This window comes from Gossypium hirsutum, chromosome A01, assembly GCF_007990345.1.
Source record: "Gossypium hirsutum isolate 1008001.06 chromosome A01, Gossypium_hirsutum_v2.1, whole genome shotgun sequence".
NCBI lineage: Eukaryota > Viridiplantae > Streptophyta > Magnoliopsida > Malvales > Malvaceae > Gossypium > Gossypium hirsutum.
This window is the reverse complement of record NC_053424.1, coordinates 66,677,825-66,694,125: the sequence shown is the minus strand read 5'-3', so window position 1 is coordinate 66,694,125 and position 16,301 is coordinate 66,677,825. Positions and strand designations below refer to the sequence as shown.

At 33.6% G+C, this 16,301-nt stretch overlaps 1 non-coding gene across 1 annotated transcript; it reads right to left on the bottom strand.

Annotated features, from left to right (window-relative positions):
* Positions 1-11,462: 11,462 nt before the first annotated feature.
* LOC121206651 (small nucleolar RNA R71) lies at positions 11,463-11,569 on the bottom strand. Its single transcript, XR_005901763.1, has one exon. It is a non-coding gene; the product is annotated as a small nucleolar RNA R71 (small nucleolar RNA).
* Positions 11,570-16,301: the final 4,732 nt, after the last annotated feature.

Below are 16,301 nucleotides of genomic sequence, written 5' to 3'. Positions count from 1 at the left end.
TCAAACATAACATAAATAGCTAGATTTATAAGTCAGAATCATTAGCTCACTAAAGACCAATATATTTGGCCAAATTATAATAATACATGTTATAAAACTAGGTCCTTATACATGCCACTCACTTGATAATTCTAGCATATGTGTATATACTGTCAAGGTGTTGGCTTGATAGTGTGATGCTGCCTCCGACGATCTCCAACCTTGAGCTAACCTTAACCTGACAACACTAAAAGAAATGGAAAGAAGAGGGGTAAGCTTTATGCTTAGTAAGCTCACATGAAATAATAATAAGCAATTTACTAACATGCTTTCCACAGTAAAACTAACCCAATTGTACATTTACACATGTTCTGGTTAAGCTGCTTTCTTGAGTAACAGTCACTAAATCATTTATATCTAGAGTTATGGAACTCCAAATTAAGATCCGTAAATTTTCCCAGAAACTATACTCATATATCTTTCCACCATAAAATTTTCAGAATTTTTGATCTGGGCAATAAGTACAGTTTATTATTCAAATTCTCCCCTGTTTTGCTTTTTAACAGCTTCGACCTTTCTTCACTAAAATTTATTTATCTCATTGTACGAGACTCGGATAATGTACAACTCTTTTGCTCCTCTGTTTCCTTTATATGAAAATAGACTCATTAAGATTTAATTCAATAATTTATTTGAAATTTAAATCAACTTACACAATTTTTGGTAAATTTTCAAATTCACACAACTACTGCTGTCCAACATTGTTTTACTACTAAAATTCACTCTTACATAATTTCACTTTATCCATTTTGTCTTATCGAAGTTCACTCAAATATCGATCATATTGCTAAAAATTTTCTTAAACATATACCTGCACTTATTCATCATATAATCACGTTCACATGTATTTTTTTCTTAATCGATTTTCCCGTTGAACTCTTCGGAATAATAACTGATACTCAGATGCCTGCACATATTTTCACACTTATAGCCAAAGCTATCTGGTACTCATAGTAGCCTGCACTTAGTACTACACATGCGACTAATTATCCAGTACACATAGTAGCCTGCACTTAGTACTACACACGTGACCTAACCATCTGATACACGTAGTAGCCTGCACTTAGTACTACACACGTGATCGAAGTTATCGAGTACGCATAGTAGCCTGCACTTAGTACTACACATGCGACCTCACAATAGATTATTCGTATCGTTTCTATTCCGAAGGCTCAACAGGGAAATTCCTCACTTTCCAACATGTTACAAATTTATTCATAGTCCTTTTTCAATTTGCAATTTACAACAAATAGTCATTCTATAGGTAGCCACATTTCATATGATAACAAAATATAATAAAATAAAAAGAATCGATAAATTATTTACGTAAAAACTTGTTGAAATCTCATCAGGTACAACCGTGTAGCAATTCATACAACCCAGGTAATAGTAATTTAACAGTCAATTCATGTAACAATAATTTGCCATTCAATTTCACATGTCACAACAAGCATTACATTTTTCCATATCATACATACCATCCATCAACTTCTCTTAAACATATTAACTCATACAATTTATGCCATATCAATAGACGATTACAATTCATGCATGGTATTGCATTATTATTAACACAAGAACTTACCTCGATCCAGAAACGACAATTTACCATTTTAGTCCATAACCTTGTATTTTCCCGATTTAAGCCCAAATTTCGATTTCCTTCATCTACAATATCACATTTAGCCTAATAATTAGTCACGTTATTCATACGGGTCCAAAAATCATATTTTTACAAATTTGCATTTTTACCCCTAAACTTTTACATAATTTCACTTTTGCCCCAAGGTTCGGAAATTAAACTTCATCCTATTTTCTTATGTTTTATGACATGCTGACTATTTTTCCCATCTATGGAAACATCAAATTCTCACTCTAACATGTACTTATGAACATTAGGTATTTTTACCAATTGTAACACCCCCGTACCCGAGACCATCGCCGGAGTCAAGCACGAAGTGTTACCAAACTTTATTCATCAATTAAACAACTTATTACCAACCATGCATGACAACCAAGCAAATGCACATCACCAATATCAAACATAACATAAATAGCTAGATTTATAAGTCAGAATCATTAGCTCACTAAAGACCAATATATTTGGCCAAATAATAATAACACATGTTATAAAATTAGGTCCCTATACATGCCACTCACTTGATAAATCTAGCATATGTGTTTATACTGTCAAGGTGTTGGTTTGATAGTGTAATGCTGCCTCCGACGGTCTCCAACACTGAGCTAACCTGACAACACTAAAAGAAATGGAAAGGAGGGTGGTAAGCTTTATGCTTAGTAAGCTCACATGAAATAATAATAAGCAATTTACTAACATGGTTCCCACAATAAAACTAACTCATTTGTACATTTACACATGTTTTGGTTAAGCTGTTTTCTTGAGTAATAGTCACTAAATCATTTATATTTAGAGTTACGGAAATCAAAATTAAGATCCGTAAATTTTCCCAAAAACTAGACTCATATATCTTTCCACCATAAAATTTTCAGAATTTTTAGTCCAGCCAATAAGTACAGTTTATTATTCAAAATCTCATCTGTTTTGCTGTTTAACAGCTTCAACCTTTCTTCACTAAAATTTATTTATGTCATAGTACAAAACTCGGATGATGCTCTCGTTTGTTTTTATTAAAAGTATACTCATCCAAGATTCTAGGCATATAAATTATACCCCAAAATTATTTTTCTATCATTTTTAACAATTTTTCCAAGTTAGAACAGGGGATCTCGAATTCATTCAGACACTGTCTCACAAGAACTCAAATATCACATAATATGGAATTCTTTTGCTTCCCCTATTTCTTTAATGTGAAAATAGACTCAATAAAATTTAATTGCATATTTTATTTGAAATTTAATTCAACTTACACAATTTTTGGTGAATTTTCAAATTCATGCACTGTTGCTGTCCAACACTGTTTTTCTACTAAAGTTCACTTTTGCACAATTTCACTTAATCCCTTCCATTTTACCGAAGTTCGCTCAAATATCGAGCATATTGCTCATAAATTCAAATAAACATAGACTTGCACTTGTTCATCACATAATCACTTTCACGTTTATTTTCACTTAATCGATTTCCCGTTGAACTCATCGGAATAATAACAGATACACAATTGCCTGCACATTTTCTCATTTCCACACTTGTAGCCGAAGCTATCTGGTACGCATAGTAGCCTGCACTTAGTACTACACATGCGACCAATTATCCGGTACACGTAGTACCCTGCACTTAGTACTACACACGTGACCTAACCATCTAATACACGTAGTAGCCTGCACTTAGTACTACACACGTGATCGAAGTTATCAGGTATGCATAGTAGCCTGCATTTGGTACTACACATGCGACCAATTATCTGGTACACGTAGTAGCCTACACTTAGTACTACACACCTGACCACACAATAGCTCATTGGTATCGTTTCTATTCCGAAGGTTCAACCGGGAAATTCTCACTTTTCAACATTTTACTAAATTGTCTGTAATCAATTTAAATTCATAATTTACATCAAATAATCATTTGATAGGCAGCCACATTTCATATGATATCAAAATATTAACATAAAAAGAATTGATGATTATTTATATACGAACTTACTCGAAGTGTCGATCTCACTATCCATAGTACCAATTGTCCGTTCATAGTATAATAAAACACAACTCAAATAGAAAATCAGCTTTTAAGAATTTACATAACATAAATCACATATTTCATATATCACTTGTCATGTATCATCATTTTCTTTCACTTCATGTAACATTCTTTCATGTCATATTTCCACATCATAAACACCAGTCCATCAACTTTTCCAATATATTAAATCATACAATATATGCAATAATAGTAAGAAATATAATTCAAACATAACATTGCATTATTATTATCATACGAACTTACCTCGATACAAAATATTAGCAATCGGGCCTATTCCTTGTAAACTTTGTTTTTCCCTCGATCACAACTTGAATCTCATTTCTCTTGATCTATAATACCAAATTAATTTATTTAATACATACATTCATCAAAACAGCCTTTAATACGAACTTTGGCAAAATTATCATTTTGCCCCTAAACTTTTGCATAATTACACTTTTTCCCCTAGGCTCGGGAATTAAAATTCATCCCTTATTCTTATGTTTCATGACACGCTGATCATTTTTTCCTTCTATGACAACATCAAATTCTCACTCTAACATGCACTTATGACTATTAGGTATTTTTACCGATTAAGCCCTTTTACTCGTTTTCACTTAAAACCGAGTAGCAGAAGTTGTCTAACATAATTTAAAACCTCATATTCTATCATAAAACACCAAAATACAAAAATTTCACCTATGGGTATTTTTCCAAATACGAACCCTAGGTTGGATTATTGCTAGCATAAGCTTAATCAAGTTATCGGGATTCCAAAAACGTAAAGAACTTGAAAAATGGGGCTAGAACGGACTTACTATTGAGCTTGGAAAGCTTGAAAACCCTAGCCATGGCTTCCCCCATGCCAATTTCGGCCTCCATATGGAGAAGTTGACCATTTTTGTGTTATTTTTCCCATTTTATTTCATTTAATATGCAAATGACCAAAATGCCCTTACTACTAAACTTTCAAAAACATTCCATCCATGTCCAATTTTTGTCTACAAACTTCAAAATGGTCTAATTACCATTTAAGTACCTTTGATTTTAGAACTCATAACAATTAAACACTTCTAACATGTAAAACTCAACTTTTGCACTTTTTACAATTTAGTCCTTTTGACCAAATTGAGTGCCCAAACGTCGAAATTTTTGAACGAAATTTTCACGAAATCATTCCATGAAATCGTAGACCATAAAAATATCATAAAAATAAAATTTTCCTCGTCAAATTTGTGGTCCTGAAACCACTGTTCCGACTAAGCCCAAAATCAGGATGTTACATTTCTCCCCCTTTTAAGGATTTTTGTCCCTAAAAATCTTACCAAAAAAATGGTTTTGGTTTTTCAATTGGATTCCTCAATCCTATAATCGATGTTAAAGAACTTCCACTCAGGCTAAACTTTTACTACCTCTCTCTTTAAATTTTACAAACAAAAGACGTAAGTGGTATTCACTTTACAATACTTTTTCTGAAACTTAATCTCTACTAAAAAGCTTATGTACTCAAAAGTCCGATCCATACCATTATGTTAGATATACATTCGCACCAGAATATTTTCGGATTCAAATAGTAAAACTAGTTAATTCATCTCGGCCTCATACTCTTTATAATTTCACACAGTCCAATTTTTGTCAATTCAACCCTCAGTTACTTTTTCTTTCAAGCCTCTTTTGGCTTTCCAAAGAAATCATGATATGAAACTCGGATCTCAATCCGATTAGTGGAGATTAAAATTCCATGATATCTACCATTCATAAAGACATGAAATCCTATAAATCTGGTGAGTAGACATTTAGGTATACCGGCATAATTTGCATATCTCATAACGTTTAACAAAACTACATATTACTTTCCTCTTTCAAGGATAGGAACGACTCAGACAAGAAAATCCATATTAACCTTTTCTATTTCCATTCTAATTCCCAAACGGAAAAAATAATTCTGATGATTCTTGCTATACATCTTTAAACTTTCAACATTTCAATAATTTGTACTCAAAGATAAACAATGATCGTTTCAGCATTTTTTTTATACCCAGATTATCTTTATATTATCAATATCAGATCTTCTTATTCTCAAGTATGCACATCTCATTAAGTTCTAGACATATACTCTATACAGATTGAACAATCAAGTTGACCTTATTCATCCGTAATTGATATTTCAAGAAATTCTCTCTTCTAGTCAACAGAACAATTCAACATACATCATTCAAAATTCACTCATCATGCTGATCAAAGACCATAACCAATGCATTAGCATAAGTAATACTGATATCTCAACTGAATACATTAACTCTGATTAACTTACTTGAAAAAGAAAATTCACCATACACATTGGGACTTGAAAATTGACCACATTATCAGGATCAATTCAGAGGTATAGTCATATTTGTTCTTTATATACATCAATCACAAGCTGAAGGTCATGATCTAAATGTAAGCCATGATCAATAAGTTACAAGATAAAATATCCAGAAAAACCAAGATAGAGAAATCTGAAACAGAGAAGCCAAAAATAAAGAAATCCAAGATAAAGAAATCCATGATACGAGAATCCAATTTACAGCACTGCATCAAAAGGCCGAGAACCAGACTCATAAAAATTTGAAAGTCACCAATAGTTTTTTTTCAAAGAAAAGAAATCCAGAATAACATCATTCCAAACCACTAACAACAAATACAACCGGAACTATATGCTTCTCGTATATATATAAAATCTATCAGCGCAATGATCGGTAGAAATAGAATCATGACACCATACATAATTTCTCATTGATTCCCAACAGGCGAAATATAACAAAATACCCGAGAAAAATAGAACCATGTAGATTATAATTCAATTAGACTAACAACACATTCATCTAACGTTAAGATCAGGGAACATTTCCTTATTTCAAACATTATTCCTTTAACTATTTCTACCATCCCAAATTCCATAATATTCCCTTAACTCAGAAAACCAGTTCATGGGGGAATTTCAATCAATACATTTCTCGACATCATACCAGGATAGATCATTTTACCAAAATTAACTTTTTCACTAACTGCGATGTTGCAAAAATTAAACAATCTTTCGGTCAATTTGATATCTTTCTAGCTCATGCCTGTTCTTATCAACCCATTCTCAATCTCTAATCATACTTATAACCATTCCATCATTGAACTCTTTGGTTTCTCACCTGGAAACTCATTCAACATAAATCTCAGGAATTTCCCTTATAAAACACCACTTTGGTAAGGGGGGAGGGGTCGTAGGGCCTCTGACTCAACTCTCATATACAAATGTAACACAGTTTTCATCATAGCAATCATATTTCAATCATGTCATTCATTTCGAGGAACTAACATTCATATTGATTTTACACTCACTTTTTAGTTATCTCATTTAAACAAGTGTACTTATATATGTATTTCAATGTTTCCTAGATAATATTACTTATTCATTCATTAAATCAGACAAGTCAAGCACATAATATCATATAAAGGCCAAACAAACATGGATAAGTATATCACAGTCTAAACTTTTATCTTACACATCATCATATACATATCATTCAATTATATATATATCAATCCAAGCAATTTAATACATTTACTCAAGTTATACGAGCTTACCAATCATAATCATCCCAACCAATATACATGAATATTCATCTCATCAATATTTTTGATAAGTTACTCAAACACATGCATTTGTTCAAATAAATCGATCATATACATCATGGAATTATCTATTAATCATAGATAAACTCATTTCACCATGTACACATTTCATGAATCCTCATTCGTACCTTTCCAAGTTTCAGTTCGTCATGACTATACTTTACTCGAATATTTTAGCATCACATTCAACATGGTCGGTGTAGCTCGGTTGGAGACTACCTTTGTCTAAAAAAGTGGCTCTCATACGCGTCGGGAGACATCACACTATCACGGATCGGTGACATGTATAGTTAGACCTTTACACATACTAGATTAGTCCGAGAATCGACTAAACCTGGCTCTGATACCACTTAATGTAACACCCCCGTACCCGAGACCATCATCAAAGTCAAGCACGAAGTGTTACTAAACTTAATTCATCAATTAAACAACTTAAACAACTTATTACCAACCATGCATGACAACCAAGCATATGCACATCACCAATATCAAACATAACATAAATAGCTAGATTTATAAGTCAGAATCATTAGCTCACTAAAGACCAATATATTTGGCCAAATAATAATAACACATGTTATAAAATTAGGTCCCTATACATGCCACTCACTTGATAAATCTAGCATATGTGTTTATACTATCAAGGTGTTGGCTTGATAGTGTGATGCTGCCTCCAACGATCTCCAACCCTAAGCTAACCTGACAACACTAAAAGAAATGGAAAGGAGGGGGGTAAGCTTTATGCTTAGTAAGCTCACATGAAATAATAATAAGCAATTTACTAACATGCTTCACACAATAAAACTAACTCATTTGTGCATTTACACATGTTCTGGTTAAGCTATTTTCTTGAGTAATAGTCACTAAATCATTTATATTTAGAGTTACGGAACTCCAAATTAAGATATGTAAGTTTCCCCAAAAACTAGACTCATATATCTTTCCACCATAAAAATTTCAGAATTTTTAGTCCAGCCAATAAGTACAGTTTATTATTCAAAATCTCCTCTATTTTGCTGTTTAACAACTTCGACCTTTCTTCACTAAAATTTATTTATCTCATAGTACAAAACTCGGATGATGTTCTCGTTTGTTTTTATTAAAAGTAGACTCATACAAGGTTCTAGGAATATAAATTATACCCCAAAATTATTTTTCTATAATTTTTAACAATTTTTCCAAGTCAGAATATGGGATCTCAAATTCATTCAGACACTATCTCACAAGAATTCAAATATCACATAATATGGAATCTTTTGCTTCCCCTATTTCTTTTATGTGAAAATAGACTCAATAAAATTTACTTATATATTTTATTTGAAATTTAATTGAACTTACACAATTTCTGGTAAATTTTCAAATTCATGCACTGTTGCTGTCCAACACTATTTTACTACTAAAGTTCACTTTTGCACAATTTCACTTAATCCCTTCCATTTTACCGAGGTTCGCTCAAATATCGAGCATATTTCTCATAAATTCAAATAAACATATACTTGCACTTGTTCATCATATAATCACTTTCACATTTATTTTCACTTAATCGATTTCCCGTTGAACTCATCGGAATAATAGCAGATACACAATTGCCTACACACTTTCTCATTTCCACACTTGTAGCCGAAGCTATCTGGTACGCATAGTAGCCTGCACTTAGTCCTACACATGCGGCCAATTATCCGGTACACGTAGTACCCTGCACTTAGTACTACACACGTGACCTAACCATCTGATACACGTAGTAGCCTGCACTTAGTACTACACACGTGATCAAAGTTATCAGGTACGCATAGTAGCCTGCACTTAGTACTACACATGCGACCAATTATCTGGTACACGTAGTAGCCTACACTTAGTACTACACACCTGACCTCACAATAGCTCATTGGTATCTTTTCTATTCCGAAGGTTCAACCGGGAAATTCCTCACTTTTCAACATTTTACTAAATTGTCCGTAATCAATTTAAATTCATAATTTACATCAAATAATCATTTGATAGGCAGCCACATTTCATATGATATCAAAATATTAACATAAAAAGAATCGATGATTATTTATATATGAACTTACTCGAAGTGTCGATCTCACTATCCATAGTACCAATTGTCCATTCATAGTATAATGAAACACAACTCAAATAGAAAATCAGCTTTTAAGAATTTACATAACATAAATCACATATTTCATATATCACTTGTCATGTATCATCATTTTCTTGCACTTCATGTAACATTCTTTCATGTCATATTTCCACATCATAAACACCATTCCATCAACTTTTCCAATATATTAAATCATACAATATATGCAATAATAGTAAGAAATATAGTTCAAATATAACATTGCATTATTATTATCATACGAACTTACCTCGATACAAAATATTAGCAATCGGGCCTATTCCTTGTAAACTTTATTTTTCCCTCGATCACGACTTAAATCTCGTTTCTCTTGATCTATCATACCAAATTAATTTATTTAATACATACATTCATCAAAAACAGCCTTTAATACGAACTTTGGAAAAATTACCATTTTGCCCCTAAACTTTTGCATAATTACACTTTTTCCCCTAGGCTCGGGAATTAAACTTCATCCCTTATTCTTATGTTCTATGACATGCTGATCATTTTTCCCTTCTATGACAACATCAAATTCTCACTCTAACATGAACTTATGACTATTAGGTATTTTTACCGATTAAGCCCTTTTACTCGTTTTCACTTAAAACCGAGTAGCAGAAGTTGTCTAACATAATTTAAAATCTCATATTCTATCATAAAACACCAAAATACACAAATTTCACCTATGGGCATTTTTCCAAATACGAACCCTAGGTTGGATTATTGCTAGCATAAGCTTAATCAAGTTACCAGGATTCCAAAAACGTAAAAAACTTGAAAAACGGGGCTAGAACGGACTTACTATTGAGCTTGGAAAGCTTGAAAACCCTAGCCATGGCTTCCCCCATGCTACTTTCAGCCTCCATATGGAGAAGATGACCATTTTTGTGTTATGTTTCCCATTTTATTTCATTTAATATACAAATGACCAAAATGCCCTAACTACTAAACTTTCAAAAAAATTCCATCCATGTCTAATTTTTGTCCACAAACTTCAAAACGGTCTAATTACCATTTAAGGACCTTTTATTTAAAAACTCATAACAATTAAACACTTCTAACATGTAAAACTCAACTTTTGCACTTTTTACAATTTAGTCCTTTTGACCAAATTGAGTGCCCAAACGTCGAAATTTTTGAACAAAATTTTCACGAAATCATTCCGTGAAATCGTAGACTATAAAAATATAATAAAAATAAAATTTTCCTCATCAAATTTGTGGTCCTGAAACCACTGTTCCGACTAAGCTCAAAATCAGGATGTTACACCGATTATGCTGTTTTACTCGTTTTCACGTAAAATTACTTAGCAAAAGTTGTTTAACACAATTTCAAGCTTCATATTCTACATTAAACATCAAAATACATGCATATCATTCATGGGTAAATTTTTAAACACAAATCCTAGCTCAAAATAATAATAGAAATAGCTAGAACATGTTACCAGGACTTCAAAAATGTAAAGAACATTAAAAACGGGGCTCAGAATCACTTACAAATGAGCTTGGAAAGCTTGAAAACCCTAGCCATGGTGTTTTTCATGAAAAATTCGGCCATGAGGAAGAAGATGAGCAAATTTGGCTTATTTTGGCATTTTTAATTCATTTTAATTACCAATTTACTAAAATGCCCTTAATGAAAAACTTTTAAAAACCTATCATACCATGTCCATTTTTGTCCACAAACTTCAAAATGGTCTAATTACCATTTAGGGACCTTTAATTTAAAAATTCATAACAATTAGACACTTCTAACATGTAGAACTCAACTTTTGCACTTTTTACAATTTAGTCCTTTTGACCAAATTGAGTGCCCAAACGTCAAAATTTTTGAACGAAATTTTCACGAAATCATTCCGTGAAATCGTAGACCATAAAAATATAATAAAAATGAATTTTTCCTCATTGGATTTATGGTCCCAAAACCACTGTTCCGACTAGGCCCAAAAATCAGGATGTTACAAAAACAGCTAAATTACGTAATGATTTCTCCTCTTTTGTGTAGATGGATTTAGAAACACTCTATGATGAATGGGAGAGATACAAGGACCTTTTTAGAAGGTGCCCTCACCATGGGTTACCACTCTGGCTACAGGTTCAAACGTTTCACAATGGACTGAATCCTTCGACTAGATAGATGAGTGATGCAGTTGCTGGAGGAACTAGCAATAATAAGACACCTGAGGATGCTTATGAATTTATAGAAGAGATGTCACTGAATAATTATTAGTGGCAAGTCATGAGAACAAAACCAACGAAAACAGCCGGCGTTTTTAATGTCGATTCGGTCACCATGCTCTCTAATCAGGTAGAAATTTTGAATAGAAAAATTGACGGTTTTCTTGGTTCTTCACAGGTTCACCCAGTAATGTAGTGCGAAGCAAGTAAAGGTGGATCAAGCAATTCAGAATACCCACCCTATGGCCACAACATAGAGAATGAGCAGTTAAATTACATGGGTAATAATCCTCGATCTCAAAATAATCCTTACAGTAACACTTACAATGCAGGTTGGAGGAACCACCCAAATTTTTCATGGGGAGGCTAAGGAAATCAAAGACCACCACCACCTCTAGGTTCCAACAACCACCCTACCAACAAAAGAAAAAGCCGAACCTTGAGGAGATGCTAACAAAATTCATCTCGGTGTCAAAAACTCATTTCCAGAATACTGAGACAACACTTAAAAACCAACAAGTATCGATCCAAGGGCTCGAAACTCAAATAGGCCAGCTCACTAAATTGATATCTGAACGACCACAAGGTAGCCTGTCGAGTAACACTGAATCTAACCCAAAGGGAGCAACTTAATGCGATTGCCATTCAAGATAAGGAAAGGTTAGTTACATCTGAACTAGAACCAAGGCAAGAACCTATGGTAAGTAAAGGTAAAGGTGAGGTAGACCACAACGAGCAGAAACTGGTAAGTAAAAAGTACAAACCATGAGTGCCATACCCAAATGCGATAAGGAAAGACCACACAGATGAACAATTTGGTAAATTCCTTAAACTATTAAAGAAATTACATATTAACTTACCGTTTATTGAAGCTCTTTCGCAGTTTCCAAACGCAGTCAAATTCTTAAAGGAGCTTTTAACAAATAAACAGAAGTTGGATGAGGCGTCGCATGTGGAACTAACTGTGGTTTGCTCAGCCATACTACAGAATAAGTTGGCCAAAAAATTAAAAGATCTAGGGAGTTTTACGATTCCTTGTTTAATTGGTAGCTTAGATGTTAATAATGCTTTGGCTGATTTAGGGGCTAGTATCAATGTCATGCCTTTTTAAAATGTTTAAACAACTAGGTCTTGGGAAACCCAAATAAACTAGGATGAGCATTCAATTGGCCGATAAAACTATCAGATTTCCTAGGGGTATTATTGAAGACATACTCGTTAAAATTGAAAATTTTATATTCCCAGTTGATATCGTTGTTCTAGACATAGAGGAGGATAGTAATGTGCCTCTAATTTTAGGAAGGCCCTTTTTAGTAACTGCTAGAACAATAATTGATGTTAGCACAGGTGAACTCACACTTCGTGTGGGAGACGAAACAATCACCCTTCAAGCTCGTAATGTGAGTAACACATCGAAAATTGAAGGTGGTTGTATAAATCAGACTATTAAACTGATCATGTGGTAAAACCTTCCTGGCAGGAAACACGTTCAAAGAACACACCTAAGCCATGTTTGAGTAATGAAAAAGGACCTATCTATGAAAAACGAAGGCTACAAATTGAGGAACTAGATGAATGGCAGACACATAAACCGAGGACACACGATAAATTAAAACCACGCCACGATGAGCTCAATATCTCACCAAATTAACTTAAAGTTGGAGAAAAAGTACTACAAGATGCAGTAAACCCTCTTATTGCCACTTCTGAACCTAACGGAGCAATCCTTTTATGGTACTCAGTATTTTCCCATATGGTACATTCGAGGTAATTCATCCCAAATTCGGCACTTTTACGGTAATCAGTACTCGTCTTAAACCTTATGTTGATAAAATTAATAGCAGGTATGAGGAGTGTAAACTCCTCGTACCACCACGACCATGCAACAAAAAGGTAAGTCGAGTTTAGACTATAAATAAGCACTTCTCAGGAGGCAACCCGAGCACTAACGATGTTAACTTCTTTAAAATTTTAGTTTTTGACATTTAATCACTAACTGAGTCATTGAAACACAGGTTTTCTAATCCACGTGGCTGGGCAGACGGGCGTGCCTTAGGTCGTGCTCACACCACAGGAGGAGACACGGCCGTCCGACACGGCCATGCAACACGGCCGTGTGAAAATAGGGTAAAATTTTTTCGTAACACGGGATGCGATAAGTTGCCACGGCCGTGCGACGTGTCGTGGGTGATTCTGTCAAACCAACACGGGCGTGCGATACACCCGTGTCTATAAACCGTGGTTGAAACTGAGAATTTAGCACGGGCGTGTCGGCACGGGCGTGCGACACGCCTGTGCCCATCAACCGTGCTCAAGACTGATAATGTAATATCCCGAATTAGGGCCTAATCGGAATAGTGGTTTCGTGACCACAAATCCGAGATAGAAATAATTATTTTATAATTATTTTGATGATTATGATATTATTGCATGATTGTGTGAAAATTTCGTGATGAAATTCTATGCCTAAAGTGCTTAAATTGAAAGTAGGGACTAAATCGAAAAAGTTGCAAAACTTGCATTCTAGAAGTTTTTTGTATGAAATTGTTTTGGAATATTAATGAGGAGGTCTTAAATAGCAATTTGACCAATTTTAAGTTCATGGACAAAATTAGGACATGGAAGGAATTTTTGGAAAGTTTAGTAGTAAGGGTATTTTGGTCATTTAGTTATTAAAATGAATTAAAAACAAAATTAAAAGCCAATTTTTGTCCATCTTCTTCATTAGGCCGAAATTTCAAGGGTTCTCCATAGCTAGGGTTTGTTTCAAGCTTCCAAGCTCCATAGTAAGTGATTCCAAGCCCCGTTTTTAATGTTCTTTACGTTTTTAGAATCCCGGTAGCTCGATTAAGCTTATGTTAGCAATAATTCAACCTAGGGTTTATATTTGGAAAAATACCCATAGGTGAAATTTGTGTATTTTGATATTTTATGATAAAATATGAAGTTTTAAATTATGTTAGACAACTTGTACTACTCGATTTTAAGCAAAAACGAGTAAAATGGCTTAATCGGTAAAAATACCTAATAGTCACAAGTACATGTTAGAGTGAGAATTTGATGTTGCCATAGAAGAGAAAAGTGATCAGCATGTTGTAAAACATAAGAATAAGGAATAAATTTTAATCCCGAGCCTAGGGGCAAAAATGTAAATATGCAAAAGTTTAGGGGTAAAATTGTAATTTTGCCAAAATTTGAGTTAAGGATTAATTTGATAATGTGAGTATTAAATAAGCTAAATGTGTTATTTTAGATCAAGAAAGACGTGGAATTGACCTCAATCGAGGAAAAGAAAAGATTGTGGACTAAATTGCAAAATCTTTGTATTTTGGTACCAAGGTAAGTTCATGTGTAAATAATGTAGCATAATTGTTATTTTTAAGTTATTGATATTAATTATGTGTTATGCTGAATTTTATTATGAAATGTATGCTTTGTGGTTAATTTCAAATAATATGTAAATTATGTGAACTACTTGTTAAATATAATTGTTACCGAGTATTGATTTTGGCATTCTACGGAAGACGGCAAGGATAAGTGTTCGAGGAAAAATCTCATTTGAACCTTAGGAATAGATTAGGATACAAGTGACATGTCACTAGGATGATTGAGCATCCGAACTCGTTGAGTTGAGTCCGAGTTCACTTATGGATGCGAATGTCCGAACTCGTTGAGTTGAGTCCGAGTTCGTGAGATGTAACTAGGCATCCGAACTCGTTGAGTTGAGTCCGAGTTCACTTATGGATGCGAACGCCTGAGCTCGTTGAGTTGAGTCCGAGTTCGCTTATGGGCGGGTTACATGATTGCTTGATTGAATATGTGGCACTTATATGCAAATTATCCATGTATCCGAATTATATTCCGATGTGTTCAACGGGTAAAGTTTTACTCAAATGGAGGAATACTCGAGATGAAAAGAGACGTATTGGTAAGTGATGAGAAATGGATATTTTGGACAGGTATGTATTTAACCCTCGGGTTGAGTGTTGATTACAACCACGATAAGGTAATAAGATGATGGAAAATGATTAAAAAATGTGATAAGTGTGTTGATGATATATGCTAATGTTGATTAGTTTGATTGTTTGTTATGTTATTTATTATTTACATATGAAATTACTAAGCATTTATGCTTACTCCCTCCTTCTTACTCATTGTAGTTTTGGACAAGCCAGTTCAGGAGTCGGGATAGGTCGAAGGCTCAGTCACACTATCCGGAAGATTTTTGGTAAATGGCTTGTAAATTTAAGTATGGCATGTATAGCAATATACTTATTTTGTGTAAATGATCTTATGATATGGTGATAGAATGGTTGAGAAAATATTTGATAATGATAAATTATGAAAATGGTAAGTTTAGATTATGTTTGATGATAAGGAAAATTATTAAGATACTTAGTGCATAAAAACTCATAAGAGGGATGAAATTTGCCATAAATAGAATACTGCAGCAACACTGATGCGAGTTTGAAAATTTACTAAAAATCATATAAATTTAATTTGGTGATGGACTACATATCAAATTGAAGCTTATTATGTCTAGTTTCACATGGAACAAATGAAACAGGTAAAGGAATTATATGTTAGAAGATATTTGAATTTTAGTGAAACAGGGTCATAGCAGTTTCTGAAT